Source organism: Eriocheir sinensis, chromosome 12 (genome assembly GCF_024679095.1).
Source record: "Eriocheir sinensis breed Jianghai 21 chromosome 12, ASM2467909v1, whole genome shotgun sequence".
NCBI lineage: Eukaryota > Metazoa > Arthropoda > Malacostraca > Decapoda > Varunidae > Eriocheir > Eriocheir sinensis.
The window spans coordinates 1-22,756 of NC_066520.1; positions in this window are offsets into that span (position 1 = coordinate 1).

A 22,756-nucleotide genomic window follows, 5' to 3' on the forward strand; every position below is an offset into this window, starting at 1 on the left:
TACCAGTCTGTCAGCTGCTCATTCTCTGCACTTGGCAATGTGAGGCTTTGATTTTTGTTGTACCGTTGTACCAACGCTCTGCTCACAGTCATCCTGCGTACGGGGTCCACTCCCAGGGAAGGCACTTGTCAGGTATATAAATGTGAAGCAAGTTTTCTTAATCTCGTTTCCACTATGGCATGCTTTTTATTTCCATAATCTCTCTCCAATAACATGTAACATGCTGTGATGGAAAGCTAAATCAGGCACCATTATTATTTTATTTACATGCATCATAAGACATTAACTTTTTAGGTTGTTGGTGAACATTTACCATAAATACTATTTTCTTTTCATTAATGCATTTTTCTAAAATGCTTCTTTCTCTAAGTAGGAGGATATTACACAATACTAAGCTATACAAAAAAAATTCAAAACATTAATCTTGATTCCATCTCTTCTGAGTACTTCTTTAATCTAACATTATATCACCAAGGAAACTGTTTGACCAATGCTATCAAAATAATATTTTAATCTTACTTTACCATTCTCATCAAATCTACCTATTCCGATATAGTCTTAACATAAAATATTTGTAAAAGTGTTGAGAGCCTGGCATGGGGGGCCCCCCCCCCCCCCCCCAAAAAAAAAAAAAAAAAAAAAAAAAAAAAAAAAATAACAGGTAAATATGACTTGACTCTTTTATACTAACCCCCTTTCCACCCTAACAGACTTGGAGACCTACCATGTTAGGTTAGGACGTGTTAGGTAGGACAGGTTTAGCAGGAGTTGGTTTAGTTATGTTAGATTGTTGAGGAGTGGGGTTGCAGCAGAAATGGTCATGATGATGCTATTCACGTGGAGCAGTAGGAAAGTATGTTCTGTTTGGAAACTCTGTGGTTGTGTTCGTATACAAAAATACCCATTTGACGAGGTTAGGTTAGTTTGCGTTACTTGAATCATGAATATGAATATGTAACAAAAAAAATAAAAGAGTTAAACTTAATTTCATTATCTTGAGTACAGTCCAATCTAACATTATATCACCATAATCTGTTTGACCAATGCTATAAATATACTATTTTAATCTTATTTTACCATTCTCACGAAACCTACCTATTCTATATAGTCTTGACATAAAGTACTTGTAAAGTGTCCATAGTCTGGCATGTCTAGCATCCCCCCCCCCCCATAGAAAAAAAATAATAAACAAATAAAATAAATAAAGAATAAAAAGGGCAAATATGTTTTAACTGACTATACTAACCTCTTCCCCCTCAACAAACTTGGCATATTGGGTTAGGATGTGTTCGGTAGACGGGCAGGTTTGGCATGGTAATGGGGTAATGTTACCAGTGGGGCTCCCTGGTTCAGTTTTAGGTTGCTTTATTCATTATCTATATCAATGACATAGACAATGGGATAACTAGTGACATAGGTAAATTTTCAGATGACACCAAAATAGGACGCACTATTAGGACATTTGCAGTATACATGTTTTCTTTATTTTTCTTTTGAAATATTTACTTAATTCATGTCGGATGTCTACGTTTTGCACGGAGGCGTCCTTAGCAACGAGCCCGCCATAAAGAAGAAGAAGAAGAAGAAGATAACAGTTGCCAGGATTTGCTAATACTTACACTCAAAGTTGACGAGGATAGCTATTACTTTTAATAATTTGAAACTATTAACTTTGATAGTAACTTTAAGAGTAAAAGTTAATAGTCAGAGGATACGGGCCCAAGAGTAGGGCTTGGCTGCGTTACAAGTCCCATCCGTCTCTTTGAAGCGTAATAAAACCTTACACAGAGAAGCCTGCAAGAACATGAGCTGGGTGCAAAAACAGGCTATACAACGCTGGAAGGAGGTAATGAAGACCAAGCTCAGCGGCCAGTCTGTGGGTAGCAAGGAGTGGTAGAGTGGAGGAAACAACAACAAGGCCTCAGCTGACAACGCTATCCCACCCCTTGTCAGGCCAGATGGGTCAGTGGCTATGCGTGACAAAGACAAGGCGGAGCTACTGGCGGCCCACTTCTTCCAAAATGTCAGTACCGATCCCCTCCGCGCCCCCGAAGCTACCATCCTCACCAGGGCTCTCTGGAGGTCTCACTGTCACCACAGAGGAGGTAAAAATCTGCTGCTGCAAATAGACCCCTAAGAAAGCCCTAGGCCTGGCAACATCAGCCTCACCTGCTAAAAAGATGCGCTGGCCAGCCTGCCCTACACTTACCACCATCTTCAAAACATCCTTTCCACCTCCAAGTGGGCTCCACACTTTGGAAGAAAACAAGAGTGGTGGCCATATACAAGAAAAAAGGCAAACAGGACCCAAAGAACTACTGCCCAGTATCCCTCCTCTCCACTGTTGGGAAATCTTGAGTCCCTTATAACAACCAAACTCACGGCCTTCCTCGATGCCCACCATCTCCTCAACTCCAACCAATTTGGCTTCCGGCAGGGAAGATCTGCTGCAGACCTGCTGCTCCTTAACTCATGGAACCACTCGCTGGACAGGGGACTCGACACCTTCTGTCGTGGCTCTTGACATAGCCGGAGCCTTCGACAGGGTTTGGCACCAAGGCCTCATCGCCAAGCTGAAGAGCCTAGGGTGTGCGAGGCGCCCTCCTGCAACTCATTGGGGACTACCTCCAGGACAGGGCGTTACAGGTGGTGATTAACGGCCACGCCTCAAGCCAGCACCCATCAATGCAAGTGTGCCCAGTGCAGCGTACTCGGGCCTCTACTGTGGAATGTTTATTTCAATGACATTCTCCAGCTCATCCCTGAGGCCCAGGCGTATGCTGACGACTGCACCCATGCTCACCAGCGACAGACAGGACTGGCAAGGCACAGTGTGTCGTATCAACATGGCACTCGACAAAATTGTTGCCTGGAGCGGCTGCTGGCAGGTCACCCAGGCCCTGACAAAACACAAGTAATGGTAATATCCTGCAGGCGAGATATCAGCAATCTAGCCGGGCTGGGGATACAACTGAGGGGAAAACGCTACCCCTTCAAAACTCCATCTCCATTCTCAGAGTGGAGTTCGACGTGGACTCTCCTTCACCAACCATGCTAAAAAAATAATAAAATGCAGCACCTCACCGAAAACACAGGTTTCTGAGGCTACTGACAGCAACCTCTACACTGTTCCTCCTACTATCTCTGTCCTAGATCTCAATCCAAAGCTGGATGTTGCGCCTACGTGCGCAACGACATCACTTGCTCGTGCCCACAACCTTGACTCTTCTGGAATTTTCCACCATCTGGCTAAGACTTCATTGTCATTCTATTACTAAATACATCTGTGCTGTTTATCTCTCACCTAACTCTACTAACTATGTAAAACTATTTGAACTCAAAAGTGGAGCACATCTTGACTCACTCTCCCTTCCCTGAAATCTCCATCTTGGGAGATTTCAATGTTCACCACCAGCTTTGGCTTTCAACCTCTTTCACTGACCAGCCTGGTGAACAAGCCAACAACTTTGCCTTCCTCGACGATCCAGAGCAGTTGGTTCAGCACCCAACTCGTATTCCTGACCGTCTTGGAGACAGGCCCAACATTCTAGAGCTCTTCCTTACCTCTAATCCTTTTGCATACTCTGACAAACTGTTCTCTCCGTTGGGCTCCTCCGATCACAACCTTATTTCTGTATCCTGTCCTATCGCTCCTGCTCATCCTCTGGGCCCACCGAAGCGGCGATGCTTCTGGCATTTTCCCTCAGCTCGGTGGGACGACCTGGGGATGTACTTCTCCGGTTTCCCGTGGAATGATTACTGCTTCCAGGAGAGAGACCCCTCTGTGTGTGACCAGCGCATCACAGAGGTGATTGTCTCTTGAATGGAGGCATACATTCCACGTTCTTTCTCTACCCCTAATGCTGAAAAGCCTTGGTTGAATCACATTTGTTGTCGTGCTATCAAAGATAGAGGGGCGGCTTACAAAAGGTACCAGAGCCTTCGAACTCCCACTACGTTTGATCTATACATTTCAGCCTGGAATCGTGCCAAATCTATTCTCCGACTTACCAAAACTTCTTTTTATAAATAGAAATGTCAACACCTTGCTTCTTCTAATTCTTCCCAGACTTCTGGCATCTAGCCAAAAATATCTCCTCCAATTTCACCTCTTCCTCCTTCCTCCTCTAACCCTGACGGCAGCACTGCCGTCTCATCTCTCTCTAAGGCTGAACTCTTCGCTCAAACTTTCTGTAAGAACTCCACCTTGTACGATTCTGGCATATTCCTCCTACTCATCCCCACTCTGACTCCTTTATGCCTGTTATTAAGATTCTTCCTAATGACGTTTTCTATGCCCTCTCTGGCCTCAACTCTCAGAAGGCTTATGGACCTGATGGAGTGCCTCCTATTGTCGTTAAAAACTGTGCTTCAAAGGACACCCTACCTGGTCAAACTCTTTCGTCTCTGCCTTCCAGCATCTACCTTTCCTTCCTGCTGGAGGTATGTCTACGTACAGCCTGTGCCTAAAAAGGGTGACCGCTCCAATCCATTAAACTACCGCCCAATAGCTGTACTCTCATGTCTATCTAAAACTTTTGAATCAATCCTCAACCGGAAGATTCAAAAGCACCTTTCCACTTCTAATCTTTTCATCTGATCGCCAGTATGGATTCCGCATGGGGCGTTCTACTGGCGATCTGCTTGCTTTCCTAACTGACTCTTGGTCATCCTTCCTCAGCCGTTTCGGTGAAACTTTCTCTGTTACGCTAGACATATCGAAAACCTTCTGATAGAGTCTTTGCTTTCTAAACTGCCCTCTTTCGGATTCTATCCTCTCTCTGTTCCTTTATCTCCAGTTTCCTTTCCGGCCTTTTATCTCTCAGTGGTGGTAGACGGTCACTGCTCTTCCCCAAACTCTATCAACAGTGGCGTTCCACAGGGCTCTGTCCTATCACCCACTCTCTTCCTGTTATTCATCAGTGATCTTCTTCATAACAAACTGTCCTGTCCACTCGTACGCCGACGACTCCACTCTGCATTATCTAACTTCTTTCAACAGAAGACCATCAAACAGGAAGTACATAACCCAGACTGGAGGCTGCAGAACGCTTAGCCTCAGACCTTGCTATCATTTCCGATTGGGGCAGAAGGAACCTTGTGTCCTTCAATGCCTCAAAAACTCAATTTCTCCACCTATCAACTCGACACAATCTTCCAAACACCTATCCCCTATTCTTCGACAACACTCAGCTGTCACATTCTTCAACGCTAAACATCCTCGGTCTATGCTTAACTCAAAATCTCAACTAGAAACTTACATCTCCTGTCTCGCTAAATCAGCTTCCTCGAGGTTGGGCGTTTTGTATCGTCTCCGCCAGTTCTTCTCCCCCGCGCAGTTGCTATCCATATACAGAGGCCTTTTCCGCCCTCGTATGGAGTATGCATCTCATGTGTGGGGGGTCTCCCCACACAGCTCTTCTGGACAGAGTGGAGGCTAAGGCTCTTCGTCTCATCAGCTCTCCTCCTACCGATAGTCTTCTACCTCTTAAATTCCGCCGCGATGTTGCCTCTCTTTCTATCTTCTATCGATATTTCCACGCTGACTGCTCTTCTGAACTTGCTAACTGCATGCCTCCCCCCCTCCCGCGGCTCCGCTGCACACGACTTTCTACTCATGCTCATCCCTATACTGTCCAAACCCCTTATGCAAGAGTTAACCAGCATCTTCACTCTTTCATCCCTCACGCTGGTAAACTCTGGAACAATCTTCCTTCATCTGTATTTCCTCCTGCCTGCGACTTGAACTCTTTCAAGAGGAGGGTATCAGGACACCTCTCCTCCCGAATTTGACCTTGCTTTTGGCCGCCTCTTCTGATTCTTTTATGGGAGCAGCGATTAGCGGGCTTTTTTTTATTATTTTTTTTGTGCCCTTGTTGTAAAAAAAAAAAAAAAAAAACAACTTCCCGTGAGGAGGGCGAAATAAAACCAGTGGGAATGCACTACGTCGTGTTAGGCTCCCTGGCCGGCGAAGAAGAGGCGGGAGTACAGTGGGCATATAAGTATTTGAACATAGTGTTTATAAGGAAGAGGATCGCTGTCGTCGACTTGAGGACAGCATATGGAATTTGATTCTGTTTACAATAGCATTGCTATGCGATGTGCGCCTATTAACATAAACTACATATTAACATTGTGTATTTAATACGTACTTCCTTCCCCTTTACAGAAAGATAACTCCTAATACATGACTCTTCCATTAGCTTCATGGAATGTGCTTCACAGCCATACACCGTACATAGCAAAACATTGTAATATTACATGACATTATACCCTTAAATCTACACAGACCTTGCTTATAAATCTAAGCGAGTAGGAGGTACTCCTCTCGTAACTCAAGGAGGAAGAACCCTTTTGCAACCAGAGGTGAGGTTTGCACAGGGGTGCAGCTGACTGAGGGGTTCAGTCTGCCTGATGCTGAACTTGCGTCCAAAGGTGTGGAAACTTCACCTCGGGTTGCTGGAAAAAATACATCATGGGTGTGCTCAGCCGTTACATCAGTGTCTTTCTCTAAACATGATGGACGTATCTGATCTGCATGCCTTTTCATTAAATTTCCATTTGCCTTTACTCCTTACAGTGCATGTTTCCAACCTACGTACAATTTCACCAGGTACCCATTTTTCAGGTGTGTAGGAACGAACAAGGATCGGAGAGGGACATGGAAAATCTCTAACAGTTCCTTGTTTTGTAACTGCTTCTAACCTCTTCGTTCTTGTTCTCCTTGAAAATTTGGTGTCAGCAAATCTAACCTGTTCCTAATTCTCCTTCCCATCAAAAGATTGAAGGTGTCATACCTGTTGTAGCATGAGGTGTGGTTCTGTGTTAAAAGGAAATTGGATCTACAAGTGGATCTGGTAGCTTAAGTAGCTTGTCTACACTTCATGCTGTGCTTGAATGTCTGCACAAATCTTTAGCTTCTCAATTCGTAGATGGTTTATAAGGTGCTGAGAAGTTGTGATGTATGGCATTCACATATACAAAATCTTTAAAATCCTGAGAAGTAAACTGTGGACCATTATCCGACGCAATACCTTATGGTAGACCATGTAGCAAAATTTGCATGAGAACCTTGATGGTTGCCTAGATGTGATTGTTTGCATGACTACTATTTCTGGCCACTTGCTATATGTATCTGTTGCAATCAAATACGAATGTCCTAGAAAGGTCCAGCAAAATCAATATGTAGTCGCTGCCAAGGATATCTTGGACACTCCCATGTATGCGAACGTACTGCCTGAGGATGGTTTTGATGAATGGCACATTCTGATCATTTTCTGACATACGCCTCAACTTCCTTATCCATGCCTGGCCACCATACAAAAGTCCTGGCTAAAGCTTTAGACCTGACAATACCTTGATGAACTGCATGAATCTCCTTCAAAACATGTTCCTCAGTGCCCTGGGAACTACAACCTGGCTCCTCTGAGTATAAAATTTTGTTCCACGCTGAGCTCTGACCAAACATCTAGATATGGTTTACACTCATTATTATTCACTATAGACTTTCTACCTGTGATCAGTCCTGAAAAACCTTTTGAAAGAACAGGATCTTTTGGGTGCTGGATGCACATCTTTATCTGTTGTAGGCAAATTGAAACTTTGAATCATAGGAATACTGTCCTCTGGCCGTGCCGGAGCTTTTACCTACTGGCAGTCTTGAAAGTGCATCGGCATAACCTATTTTGGTGGTTGGTCTGTACCCAAGGAATAGTTATAAGCCCCTAATATAACTGTCCATCGTTGAAGTCTTGCTGCCACTAAAGTTGGTAAGCCTGCCTTTGGACCTGCAATAGCAAGTAATGGCTTGTGGTCTGTGACTAGCTTAAAACTCTGCCAAACAGATACATGAGGAATTTAGTAACTCCATACACTAGAGCTAAAGCTTCTGTTCAATATATGAATAATTTATTTCAGCTTTATGCAAAGATCTTGAAACAAATGCAATAGGTTTTCAGCACCATCCGGCATAATGTGAGCTAACACTGCGCTTACTCCCACTTGAGAAGCATCACATACAAGAGTAACTGGTAAATCCTTCTGAAAATGTATAAGAAAACTAGGTGATGTTATTTCAGTTTTGATTTTCTCAAAAGCAGTTTGGCAATCATCTGACCAGTTCCAGTCTGAATCACTCTTAAGCAATTGATAGAGAGGGTGTACAATGGTAGCTAAGTCTTTGCTGAATCTACCATAAAATGTTACAAGTTCCAAAAAAGATTTAAGATCCTTAACACTATCAGGAACCTTTGCATCTTGTACTGCTTGTACTTTGTCTCTGGTTTTGTGTATCCCTTGTTCACCAATGATAAAACCTAAGTATTCCACAGAAGGCACTTTGAAAATTGCATTTGTCCTTGTGTACCTGAATACCATTTTCTTGAATACGTTGCAAAACTGATCTGAGCTTTTGGCGGTGCTCCTTTTCATCTTTTCCTGCTACTAAGATGTCGTCAATGAAGCAAACCACTCCAGATAGACCTGTGAAAAGCTTGTCCATGGTTTGTTGCCAAATGTCAGGACTGCTGGCTACCCCGATAGGTAATCTTTGTGGGCGGAAAAGACCTACACGAGTGTTTAGAGTGCAGATTTCTTGTGTTTTCTCGTCCATGATCAGCTGCTGAAATGCATGTTTCACATCAATTTTTGAGAATACCTTACATCCTCCCCAAAGCAGCAAACATATCTGTGGGTTTGGCAAGGGTGATGAGCTACCTGTATCTGGGTGCTTATGGTAACTTTATAGTCTCCACACAATCTGATGCCACCTGTAATGTATATATTATAATGTACATGTGAATGTGTGACGATATGTGTTGCCACACCATGGCAGTGCCGCGCCACAGGATGTTAGGGAACAGGTAGGTGCTTATGGTGTACGGCGTGCTTATTCGCCGGGAACAGTGCTGAGCCAACGGTAAAACTGCAAGACTCAACACCGGAAGATCAACACTTCCGGGGAATTACCTACGCACACTTATACCTCCTCCGCGGACTGAAGGAGGTAGAAGACAGTGTAGCAGGCACGAGCAGTTCACACTGCTCGGTGTGCGGGCGACAGCTCACATAAACTATGTAACTATTGTGTAAAACTATTAAATAGTTAAAACTCATCACGTTTTAAATATACCAGAGAGAGTGGATTAAGTGAACTCAAAGTGAACTTAACGGCTCCGCTTGGCCAAACATAATCCACATCACTTAACTTAAAGGGCTATTGTGTTATCTCGTCAACTTCAATCAACTGGAGAAAGCAGGCAACGGTACACCGGACCTGACGAGAGATAGCAGCTCGTGCCCTTGACACAAAATCTGGATCTGGAAGAATAATGCGCAGGGCACCCGCACAGGTGCATAACACGCATAGAAACATAACAGTTATCCGCAGTTATTATAAAAAGTGATAATATAAAAAAGGTTATCAACCGGCCCACCCATCGACAGGTGGGTGGAGGTTCTACGAAGAAACAGGAGGGCTGTCCAGGGCCAACTTGCTATCAGTGGGAGGGTGGAGAGGAAGTAGAGACGAAGTTCCCCCAAGCACTGAGCAGTGTGGCAAGGTCAAGGGTGGTGGGCATAATTATTATGGGAGACTCAGTAAACCAGGGACTTAGCAGCAGCATCTATACACAGCGTAGTGCCAGACAGGAACAGCACAAATTCCTTACAGTAACATGAGTCCCAGCGTTGTCTTAACCGCTGGGCAGTGGCGTTTTTTCTTTTTTTCTTTTTTAGGTGCTGCCTACCGCTGGTAGACTGTCTAGAGCCTCTAAAGGGACCTCTTGGGCAACCCCTGCCCGTTAGTGGCGCAGGCGAATTTTATTTATAGTGGCTGCCGTGATATACGACTAGTGTTTGCTTGATAGGCTGAAGCTTGAGGAATTACGTGGATTACTTTTCATGCTAGGTAATGGCTTTTTTACCTCTTTTTATTCATCCAATAAATTTATCTTTATAAACTGCCTAATGCACTTGAACGAAGGCACTGAACAGTTTATTAAACAACATGCCAATGTGAGAAACGAACAAACTATATGCTGCCTAAGACTATATATGTATGTGATTGTAACAGTGATGTCTATGTAACCAGTCACAGTCTTAGTCAGGAAAGCAGGACATGTCAGTATTGAGTGGCCAGTTACACTACACAGTCTTCAGCGTCCAGGTCTGCCAGGGTGTCTGTACGTGTGAATGAAAACTCGAAGGAAAGTAAACCCAACCCTCAACACTGCTATGTATACTTGATAACCCACAGTACTACACAAGTGCCCTTACCTAACATGAAAAAAAATCCTTTTTCTATAAAAGGAGTGAAGAAACTTTTTGTAACACTTGGAGGATAATTTGCACCAAGACAACTTATTTTAACTTTATTGATGAAGGGAAATATCTTTGACAGGTGGAAAAGGACACATTGTGCTGGATGATCAGATTTCTAATTATCTGGCACAAATTTATTTAGTCCCATATTACAAAATAACATATGAGTCAAGTGCATTAGGCAGTTTATAAAGATAAATATATTGGCTGAATAAAAAGAGGTAAAAAAGCCAGTACCTAATATGAAAAGTAATCCACATAATTCCTCAGGCTTCAGCCTATCAAGCAAACAATTTTGAAACACACACAGAAGCACCAAGGTGTCCACTGAAGGCCCAGTAAAACATTGAGGCACCAGCGGGTCCACTGAAGGCCCAGTAAAACATTGAGGCACCAGCGGGTCCACTGAGGGCCCAGTAAAACATTGAGGCACCAGCGGGTCCATTGAAGGCCCAGTAAAACATGCTGCAGAGGCCACTGAGACAAATGAGATTGACGGTTAGATACATTATCACATTATTCCGACGTGGAACACACACACCCTGCCTGCTGCTGCTCCTCCCTTGCCAGACACACACACTGAAGTCCAAGAAAGAGAATCCACCCTCAGGCATATTGTTCACGGCAGAGAAGTCGCACGCCTGGCCACTGATGGTGCTGCTCACCTCGGGGCCCTCCTCCTCGCCTGAAGATCTCTCGATGATATCCATCCAAGGCCTTCTTGTACACGGCCTCGTTGTCGTGGTGCTGCAGTCCTCAGTCTTGTCCACTCCACTGCACTCCACAGTCATCTGGCCCAGGCAGTCCACCTCGTTGATCTCGGCAGTCTGAGACGATGAACACATTTATAACCCTTTGCTGGGTGAATATCAACGAGCCATGTTAACCTACAATAATTTTGGTGAGTGTTTTACACACCCGCCGGTATGACACACAAATAACTGATGCATGCAAGGAGCGGTCCGAGTTGGGCATCACCTCACTGGGTTTTATTGTGTCTTCTATGACAATACTAAATGACTGGCTAAGGAATTTATGTTAAGATACATGTCCTTAGACCTGAGAATTGATCTCTAGCCTTTATATTGCTTTGCTAGTTCCTCGTAATTTAAAGTACCCATCCTTCAAACACATTCCAGCAGCCAACAAGTTATAACCCTGTTCACTATCACTGCCTCCATCACCGTATTGTGTAACAGCACTGGCCTGCCGTCTGTGGCTGTGGCCTTCCACCTGGCGCCGCCTTTTCATGCCTGCTCAACTAAGACCTGTGTATCTGCACTCGGCAATACATTCAGTATGATGCAGTGATGCTACATGAATGAAGATACTGAAGACAGTTTATTCCGATGATCAAGTTATTATTTTCTTTCTCTTATAAGCATTAGTTTACTGTTCTACTATGTGCTTGAGTTTTGAGGTGAAGAAAGAATACATCACTGAATGGTAGAGCATTCCATTATAAAATGTAAGAAAACATCCTCATGAGCGTGCCTCTGTGTCTGGTCTAATGAGTTCCAGAAGAGGTTGTACAATGTCAGCCTTAATGACGAAGTCTCTGAGTTTGGGACCATCGCCAGCAGTGTTTCCCGGCGCCCACACGGCTTGCTCTGCATGCCACGTTGGTGTGCTGCGAGCGGAGCAGCTTGACGAACAACACGACAGGGCCCAAGGCTGTTGGGGAGGCAAACACCGTGGATTACATGGAGGAACAAACTTCAAACTAAAAACACTTGTTCCTACGACGTAAAAACAAAGCAGGAAGATTGTATCAAGAAGCGACACCCTTTTCTACCTCCTTCTCTTCATCTTAAGACTTCATGTTCCCCTCCACGTTTTTCAACGCAAGACCCTCACAGCAGGAACGATACAACTCAGGGCTGGATGCCACAGAATGCTTAACCTTGCTCTCATTTCTGAATGGGGCAGAAGGAACAGTATATAGAACGTGCAGGGCGGGGCTGCGGCAGGGCGCTTGTCAGCCATCAGATGACGCGCATCTCCACACGTTCGTCGTGAAGTAATCCTACACGTAACACGTAACAGTAATGGTCGCCAGTTTGTGCAAATCATTTGATATTCGTATCTGAAAAAATTCCCTTATTTCGTATTAGCACAATAGGAATTCAGTTTACTTATAAACTAAAGGTGGCAGTCAAAGGGCAAAACAAATTAATAAGTGAACACAACTGCTGCTCCTATGAACATAATACATGTCAAAAGAATGATCAGTTTCAGCTTGAAAAGCCTTGGTTTTCCTCTCTTGAAAGTTTCATTTATAAAGACGATAAATAGACATCTTGAACCCTGGCCTCTGGTTACAACACTCAGCCCACACTCACTTGTCTGCCCTCTCCAGGAGGCGTACGAGGGGGTGCACCAGGCCGGCATCCGGGGTGGCATCTAGGGGCGGGCTGAGAGCATCTTGCGTGCAGCTTATGTGGCCACCCGCTGGGTGCTGCTGTCGTTACTCGAGATGCCGTTGATATTCCCCTCCATTCACAGTGTGCGGCCCTAAAACAGTACACACATATTATAACCTATTTAGGCTTATAATTTCACAGCCTTCTATAAGTTGTATTATATAGAACCCAAACTATAAACGCCCTTGAAAGTTATTCAACAGTTATCATTATTCTTATGTACTCTGATTTTGTTAAATACCCATCATCCTGTTTGTACATACATGCAGTGCATCTGGTCCTGGAGAACAAACCATTACGCACTGAACGCCAGATAAGGGGCCAAAGGCAGCACCTTGAAATGAAGTGAAGATGCTCATGACCAGAAAAGCACCGGTGTGGTGTCATCTGTCATCCTGTATCCTAAGACATCCCATCCTTAATTTCGCATCGCGAAACCCAATCTGTACTATCACAGAGTAACTTAGTGAAGCATCTGAGTGTAAAGAAGTACCATGGAGGACCTATAAAGCGATGCAAAGGGGAACAGGTCACAAGAAGAAGAAGATTGTTGATATCCTAGTTATATACATACATACGTCATTATTTGCTTTCATAATAATATAAATAAACTTCGGTGGGACAGACCCCGACAAGTAGTCGACAAAGGACACGGTACCGTGCCGAAATTCATGTATGTATTCAGGATAGGATGTCTCACGATCTTGGGATGTCTCATGACACCACACCGGGAAACAGTTTTTAATCATCACTGTGTTCCTCTTGCATTTGATCAACAGAATTGATACTGATAGCGAGCAGCAACTTCTCTTTCTTACATAGTAAGGAAAAAGGGAACAAAGCCTCAACACACACCAGCCAAACACTGTGTGGTATAATCTGTTATGAGGAACACATGCACCAAAGACAACCAAGGCCAGTGTCACACATTCACGATCTTCACTCCCGACGCCTCCCGACGTCAGGGCACACGCCGACAGTTTTGGATATTTCAAAACACTCGTCGCTCTCCCCGAACTCTGTCACCCGTCGGCAGTAAACCACGACCGTCGGATGTCCATCTCAGCAACGTCTCAACAACTTCCTTCCCATCGTTGTTCCCTTCCTCTTATTTTCTTGATCCATTTTTCCCTTCACTCCTTCACCTTCTTTTCTTCAAGTCGCGTGAATATTTTTTTCTTTGCCTCGCTTCAGTGTTCGTCACCACTCTTCCTTTTCTTCTTTGCACGTTCCCTCTCTCTCTTACTCTTCCGCTTTCTTTCCTTCCCCTTGAGCGATTTTAAAGGAGAGAGAGAGAGAGAGAGAGAGAGAGAGAGAGAGAGAGAGAGAGAGAGAGAGAGAGAGAGAGAGAGAGAGAGAGAGAGAGAGAGAGAGAGAGAGAGAGAGAGAGAGAGAGAGAGAGAGAGAGAGAGAGAGAGAGAGAGAGAGAGAGAGAGAGAGAGAGAGATTTACATAGATTTACATAAGAACATAAGAACATAAGAACGCAGGAGTCTACAAGAGGCCGGTAGGCCTGTACTAGGCAGCTCCTTTGACCCTAAGCTCCCGTGTATCTAACCCCACCTAATATCGCTGTCCATGAATTTATCTAGTCTACTTTTGAATGTGACAATTGTATTGGCACTCACCACATGACTGCTAAGCCCATTCCACTCATCCACCACCCTGTTAGTAAGCCAATTTTTGCCTATGTCCCTGTTGAATCTGAATTTATCTAGTTTAAACCCATTACTTCGTGTCCTACCCGGTTCTCTTACCAACAACACCTTATGAATGTCTCCCTTATTAAAGCCCTTCATCCATTTATAAACCTCGATCATGTCTCCACGCACCCTTCCCCTTTCTAGAGAATGCAAGTTTAACTATTTGAGTCTTTCCTCGTATGGCAAGTTTCAACCCCTGAATCATCTTAGTCATCCTCCTCTGCACCGATTCTAACATTTTGATATCCATTCTATAGTAAGGTGACCAGAACTGAGCCGCATAGTCAAGATGAGGTCTAACTAATGCTAAATATAGTTTGAGGAAGACTTCGGGGCTTCTGTTGCTTACACTCCTGGAAATAAATCCCAGTACCCTATTAGCTCGATTTCTAGCTTGAATGCATTGTGCCCTTGGACGGAGATCAGAGCTCATTAAGACCCCTAAATTCCCCTAGAAATTACATAGAAAATCAGACCATTAGACCCCAAGGTCCAGACTTGATGGTCTGTCCTTAAACCTAAGTGATTTTACATTAATCAGAAGACTCCAAAACGTTGCATTTCTACTCTAATTGATATTAAGTTGAAGGAAGTGACGGTCGAGCTTATTTTTGAAGGAGTCAATCGTGTTACACTGGACCACTGACGGTGGGAGCTTATTCCATTCTCGCACTACAACGTTGGTGAAGAAAAATTTGGTGCAGTCTGAATTTACTTGTCTACATCTGAGTTTTACGCCATTGTTCCTCGTGCGCAAAGTGTCATCGATCATAAACAATGTTGATCTGTCTACATTCGTGAAACCATTAAGTATTTTAAAACATTCGATCAGTTTTCCTCGGAGGCGACGTTTCTCAAGAGAGAACATGTTAAGGGTGGAAAGCCTTTCTTCGTAGGATTTGTTGCGCAAGAAAGGGATCATTTTCGTTGCCCGACGCTGAACACCTTCTAATTTAGCAATATCCTTTGCATGGTGGAGAGACCAAAAATGTACCGCATATTCCAAGTGGGGTCTGACTAAACTATTGTAGAGCGGGAGTATTACATCTTTATTCTTGAATACAGCCCAACATTGTGTTCGCTTTATTTGCTGCATCGATGCATTGCTGTGAGAATTTGACGTTTGACGCGATTTTGACCCCCAAGTCCTTGACGCATTGAACGCTTTTGAGTTTAACGCCGCGCATTTCGTAATCGAACTTCTTATTCCTCGTTCCAACTTGAAGGACCTGGCACTTGTCTACGTTAAAGGGCATCTCCCATCTATCCGACCAAGCTGAAATTTTGTGCAAATCCTCTTGGAGGCTTTGCCTGTCTTCGTCAGTGAGAACCGAGTTACCAATCTTTGTGTCGTCTGCAAAGAGAGAGAGAGAGAGAGAGAGAGAGAGAGAGAGAGAGAGAGAGAGAGAGAGAGAGAGAGAGAGAGAGAGAGAGAGAGAGAGAGAGAGAGAGAGAGAGAGAGAGAGAGAGAGAGAGAGAGAGAGAGAGAGAGAGAGAGAGAGAGAGAGAGAGAGAGAGAGAGAGAGAGAGAGAGAGAGAGAGAGAGAGAGAGAGAGAGAGAGAGAGAGAGAGAGAGAGAGAGAGAGAGAGAGAGAGAGAGAGAGAGAGAGAGAGAGAGAGAGAGAGAGAGAGAGAGAGAGAGAGAGAGAGAGAGAGAATAAAAACAATCTCATATATATTTTTTTTCAGTCGTCTGTGTTTTGCAATTCCAGTTTTTCATCATTTAGCAATATTCATTCTTTTATCGACGGGCTTAGGTTTCGGTTTTATCGCATTTTCGTGGTTTCGCGTGATTGCGTTTTGCTCTGTTTTTTTTTAGTAATACGAATCAGATTACCACCAAAAAGTATGTGCCCGCCGTAATGAGAATGTTTGTGTGTTTGTATAATTATTGTTTGTATGTGTGCATGTTTGTTTATGTATTTGTGTGTATAAATGAACGGGTGTATGTTTGCTTGTATAATTGTATGTATGGGTGTATGTTATTACTGTATTTGTATGTGTTTGTGTGTATGAATGTTAATGTGTATGTACGTATGCCTGTGTTTTGCATGTATGTGTGTATGTTTTAATGTTTATTGATATGAATGATTAATTCTGTAGGATGTTTATGTTATCATACATTGAAGTTTTTCTGTTGATCATTATTTGTACAAGGAAAGACAGAACCAAAACTCAATAATTATAAATCAGGCGGGAGGCGGTGGCCGGGTGGTCAGCGTGCGGGCGTGGTGAGCCCGTGGACCTGGGCTCGAGTCCCACCGAAACACGCTGATATTTCAAACCATCGCCACATGCTGCCGGATCTTCAATCAACTCTAACTTCAACGACATCGTTCAAATGGAGCACCGGGGGGCAGCGTGGGCCAGCAAGAGTCATATACCACGACTGCCACAAAAGATAAAATTCGCCTGCGCCACTAACGGGCTGGGGCCGTCCTAGAGGCCCCTCAAGACAGCCTACCGGCGTAAAGGCAGCACGTAAAAAAGAAGGTAAATTTTGTAGACTTACTAATTGACCAATCATTGTAATGGCTGAGGATGAGAATGATGATGATAAGTAATAAATTCTAAACCTGTGTCTGATAGTTTACATGTATGGCGGTGGGTGTGCGTTTATGTATGTGAATGTACATATGAATGTGTGGACGTAACATTGAAAGTGAATTATACACCTGCTAATCCTCCCTCCTCTCACCTGCCGACATCACCTGACTCACCTCCAGTCTAATTAACACTAATCCACTTAGCCCTCCTCCTCCTCCTCCTCCTCAACTTCCTCCTCCTCCTCCTCCTCCTCCTCGTCTTTCTCCTCCGTGGCCTCCTCGTCATTCTCGCTTGTCGACTGATTGTCCATTTCCTCCTCCTCCTTTCGTTTTCCTACACCTCTAATATATGATTTTCCTTTTCGTCATTCACATTCCTCTTTTCTATACATTTTCTCATATTTATTCTACATAATTCTTTCCCCATTCTATTCCCCAATATTTATCTTCCTCTTTTCGATCCTTTTCACTCTTCCTCCTCCTCCTCCTCCTCCTCCTCCGCCTCCTCCACAGCCCCTCCTCCTCCTCCTCCTCCTCCTCCGCCTCCGCCTCCGCCTCCTCCACAGCCCCTCCTCCTCCTCCTCCTCCTCCTCCTCTTTGGGGAACTTCGAATATAAGACACCGGGAGATATGTTATTCTTGTATAATTCGCTGGTAAAGCCCCATCTGGAATACACCGTGCAATTTTGGTTCTCTAATTACAAGAAGACATTGAATTACTCGAGAGAGTACATCGACGCGCTACGAAAATGATACCACCATTGATGACATTGAATCTTCGTCTCATCAACTCCCCTCCTCATACTGACAGTCTTCTATTTCTTAAATTCCGCCGCCATGTTGCCTCTCTTTCTATCTTCTATCGATATTTTCATGCTGACTGCTCTTCTGAACTTGCTAACTGCATGCCTCCACCTCTCCCACGACCCTGCTGCACTCGACTTTCTACTCTAGCTCATCCCTATACTGTCCAAACCCCTTATGCAAGAGTTAACCAGCATCTCTATTCTTTCATCCCTTACGCTAGTAAACTCTGGAACAGCCTTCCGTCGTCTGTATTTCCTCCTGCCTATGACTTGACCTCCTTCAAGAAGAGTGTATCAGCAAACCTCTCCACTCGAAATTGACCTCTCTTTTGGCCACTTTTTACTTTTGTCTATAGTGGAAACAGCGACTACCGGGCCATTTTTTCTATACACTCTTTTTGTTGCCCTTGAGCTGTCTCCCTTGTTGTAAAAGAAAAAAAAAACTTACGAATAACGACATCAAGCGACTCAATCTCATCACGTTGGAAAATAGACGACTGCGGGGAGACCTGATAGAAGTCTGCAAGTACCTGAACAAGCTCAGCAATGTCGATCACTCCAAACTCTTCACGCTACAAACAAACCTGAGAACTAGAAGCACGGTAGAACAATTCAAGCGAAGCGACGCAGTACGGATATAGGCAGGGTTATTTTTCGAACAGAGTCGACCATCACTTGAACAACCTTTTGCAGGGTGGTTAGTGCGGAAACAATCAACTCCTTTAAAAGTCGCATTGACCGTCACTTTGCTGCGTCGGGAGGAACTAGACGGAACCACGAGTACTACTAATATTTCTCTTCACCTCCTTCACTTTCTTTTCCTCCTGAGTGCTTTTCATGGAAGGGAAGGAAGGAAGGAGGAGGAGGAGGATTATAGGACAGAAGAGGGAGGAGGGAGGAGGAAGGAGGAAGAAGGAAGGAAGCACGGAAGAGAGAGAGAGAGAGAGAGAGAGAGAGAGAGAGAGAGAGAGAGAGAGAGAGAGAGAGAGAGAGAGAGAGAGAGAGAGAGAGAGAGAGAGATCTCAAGAGTTTACCAAATCGTGTGCGAAAAAATAATGAAATCGTTCGGAGAATCATGTTCACGAGCGTTATATTTCAATTTGTTTCAATTTACTTTTCAAATTATTTATTTTTTATAAATATTTCAAATCTCTCTCTCTCTCACACACACACACATACGTATTCACACTCACACTCTTAGTCACGAGTTCCTCTCCTAATGTGATCTTGAATTCTGTCTCCTGAACCGTCCTGATCCTCCTGCTTCTCTTCCTCCTCCTCCTCCTCCTCTTCCTCCTTCTTCTCCTTCTCTTCTTTCTTCATCTGTCCCATTTCCTATTTCTCATCTTTTCAATTTAATCTTCCAATTCCTCTCCGATTCCTTTCCCCTCCTTTCTCTTTTCCTCTTGCTCCTTTTCTTCTTCTTCCTCTTTCTCTTCCTCCTCATTCATCTTTTTCTTGAAGATTCATAGACATTTTAGGATTTTTTTCATACGCTCCTTTCTTTTCCCTTATATTTCTCCTTTCCTTCCTTTGTTCCCTAAACTCATAAGAACATAAGAACGTAGGAGTCTGCAAGAGGCCGGTGGGCCTGTACAAGGCAGCTCCTTTGAACCTAAGCTCCCGTGTATCTAACCCTACCTAATATTGCTGTCCATGAATTTATCTAATCAATTTTTGAATGTGACAATTGTATTGGCACTCACCACATGACTGCTAAGCCTATTCCACTCATCCACCACTCTGTTAGTAAACCAATTTTTGCCTATGTCCCTGTTGAATCTGAATTTATCCAGTTTAAACCCATTACTTCGAGTCCTACCCGGTTCTCTTACCAAGAAAACATTATGAATATCCCCCTTATTAAAGCCCTTCATCCATTTATAAACCTCGATCATGTCTCCACGCACCCTTCGCCTTTCTAGAGAATGCAGGTTTAACTGTTTGATTCTTTCCTCATATGGCAAGTTTCTGAACCCCTGAATCATTTTAGTCATCCTCCTCTGCACCGATTCTAACATTCTGATATCCATTCTATAGTAAGGTGACCAGAACTGAACCGCATAGTTAAGATGAGGTCTAACTAATGCTAAATATAGTTTGAGGAAGACTTCGGCGCTTCTGTTGCTTACGCTCCTTGAAATAAATCCCAGTACCCTATTAGCTCGATTTCTAGCTTGAATGCATTGTGCCCTTGGACGGAGATCAAAGCTCACTAAGACCCTTAAATTCCTCTTGCTGGGTGCAAGAGAGTGTCATTAAGCAATAGTTATGCGAGGGGTTGTTCCTACCTACACTCAGAATACTGCACTTCCCTACATTGAACTCCATCTGCCATTTATCCGCCCAGTCATATAATCTGTTTTGTTCATCCTGGAGAATACTAGCGTCCTGATCCGACTCAATTACTCTACTGATCTTGGTATCATCTGCAAACTTACTGACATCACTACTAATTCCTGTATCTAAGTCATTGATATAAAGATATAAATAATAAACAAAAGTGGACCTAATACCGAACCTTGGGGGACCCCACTCGTAACACATCCCCAGTCAGATCTTTTACCATTGATTTGCACTCTTTGCTTCCTATTGCTAAGCCACGCCTTGACCCAGTTCAAAATTTTACCCTCTACTCCGTCAGCCTGTAATTTAAGCAACAGTCGTTGGTGAGGAACTTTGTCAAACGCTTTACTAAAATCAAGATAGATTACATCTTAATTTTCATCTCTGTCTACCGCCTCAAATACTTTATTGTAGAAGGACGAGAGATTGGTGAGGCATGACCTACCTTTCGCGAACCCATGCTGCGAGTCGTGAATTAAGCTATGTTTCTCTAGATGCTCCCTAATGTTCCTGGCTATTTTGGACTCCAGCATCTCGCCTATAACCGATGTTAAGCTATATGGGCGATAGTTTGAGGCAGCTGACCTGTCCCCCTTTTTGAAAATCGACGTCACACTAGGTACTTTCCATAGGCTGGGTACATAACCAGTATTTACCGACATCTTAAAGATGTCGGTTAGTGGGTCACTGAGTACATCATTAAATTCCTTTAATACCCTCGGAAATATCCCGCCAGGACGTGGCGACTTATTCTTCTTAAGCTTATCTATCTCATCCTGAACTACTTGCCTGGTAATGATTATATCCCTCAATTTATCGCCATCCCCGCCCTCGCACACCTGAACCCTTTCCGGAATAGTCGTTTGATCCTCTTGTGTGAATACTGAAAGGGAGTAGTCGTTCAACAATGTGCTCATATTTTCGTAATTTTCTACTAGCTCGCCTGTGTTTGTTTTCAGCGGTCCAATTTTCTCCCTTGTTTTTGTTCTATACATCTGAAAGAAGCCCTTAGGATTACTTTTCGCCTCCTTTACTACTTTGATCTCATAGCTCCTTTTTGCTATCCTGGTGTTTTTCTTCACTAATCTAGATAGTTCGACGTACCGGCCCCTGAGATGTGTTTCACCATTCTTTATTTTCTGATAAATTCCCTTCTTTAACCCTATCTCGTGTTTTAGTCCACGAGTCATCCACTTAGGGTCATTGTTTTCTTTTCTAAGTGTTCGCTGTGGTATATGGTGTCCTTGCCCCTTTACTATTACTCTAACTAAATTATTGTAAGACATTTCTTTCTGGTTCTCCTGGCTATCCAACCCACAGTTTTGGCCCTCATGAATCCCTAAATTATCCCAGTTTACCCCTTCAAGATGTCTTCGAAGCCCCTCGTAATTTGCTCTTTTAAAATCTGGCACTAACACTGGGTTTGGTTCGCGGGTTACCGCCCAGTCTAGGCTAAAACGAACCGTTCTGTGGTCACTATCTCCTAACTCTCCGCCTACCTCCAACTCACGTAGCAATTTTCCATTATTAGTTAGGACTAAGTCTAATATGTTATCTTCTCTGGTAGGCTCAGTAACTACCTGCCTAAAGAACTTATCTTGTATAACTTCAAGAAAATCCTCGGCTTCCAGGTCACCCACTAGGTCTTCCCAGTCTATATTCCTATAATTAAAGTCCCCCATTACGCAGACATTTCTACTCCTACTCGCCCTGCCAATCTCCTGTAGTAATATACTCGTGTCCTGCCTGTTAAGGTTGGGTGGTCTGTACAGAACTCCTAGAGTAAGTTTTTCTTTCCCTTTGTAAACGTCCACCCAAACTGATTCTGAATCCATGATAGTTTTGACTGAATTGTTAACTAAACATTTAAGTGAGTCTTCAACATATAGCGCAACTACACCTCCCTTTCTGCCCCTTCTGTCTTTGTGAAACATCTGATAACCCATTATTTCAAATTTCAATCTAAAATTTCTATTGGCAGTGTCTATCCATGTCTCGGTGATCGCTATTATGTCAAAAATTTTCTGAACAAGCTTCACCCCTTAGTAAGTCTATCTTGTTTCTGAGGCTCCTGCTGTTAGTATAGAAGATTCTCAGCACGTCCTCTGTTACTCCCCTAGAATTACTTCTAAGCTGCCTGGTTGTATTATGAGCTAGATGTCCTCTCTCATTACTCCTCCCCCCCTCGTCTATACTAATAAATCCCTCAGGGTACTAAGTGCTCGCTCAAGGGAGTCTGAGAGAGCCTCAACACCCTTGAACGTTAAGTCAAGTGTATCCTGTGACGGGCTTAGAGGGCGTCGTTACCAAAGAAGAGGTCCCAACTGTCGACGAACAGCCACCCATTGCGCTCACAGTGCTCAGCAAGTCTGCTGTTCACTGCTATCGCCCTGGACAGCCATCCATCGCCAACACCCCTCCTTGGCAGGACGCCACACACTACTGGCGACCCACCAGCGTCTCGTGTCCTACCTAACAATTCCCTAAAACGCCGGAGAAGATCCTCGCTTGGCACACGGGAAACGTCGTTTCCGCCACAGCTGAGAAAGACAATGGGGTTCGATCGCTTGCCATACACGCCTCAATCCTGTCTGATATATGGCCCACCCCTG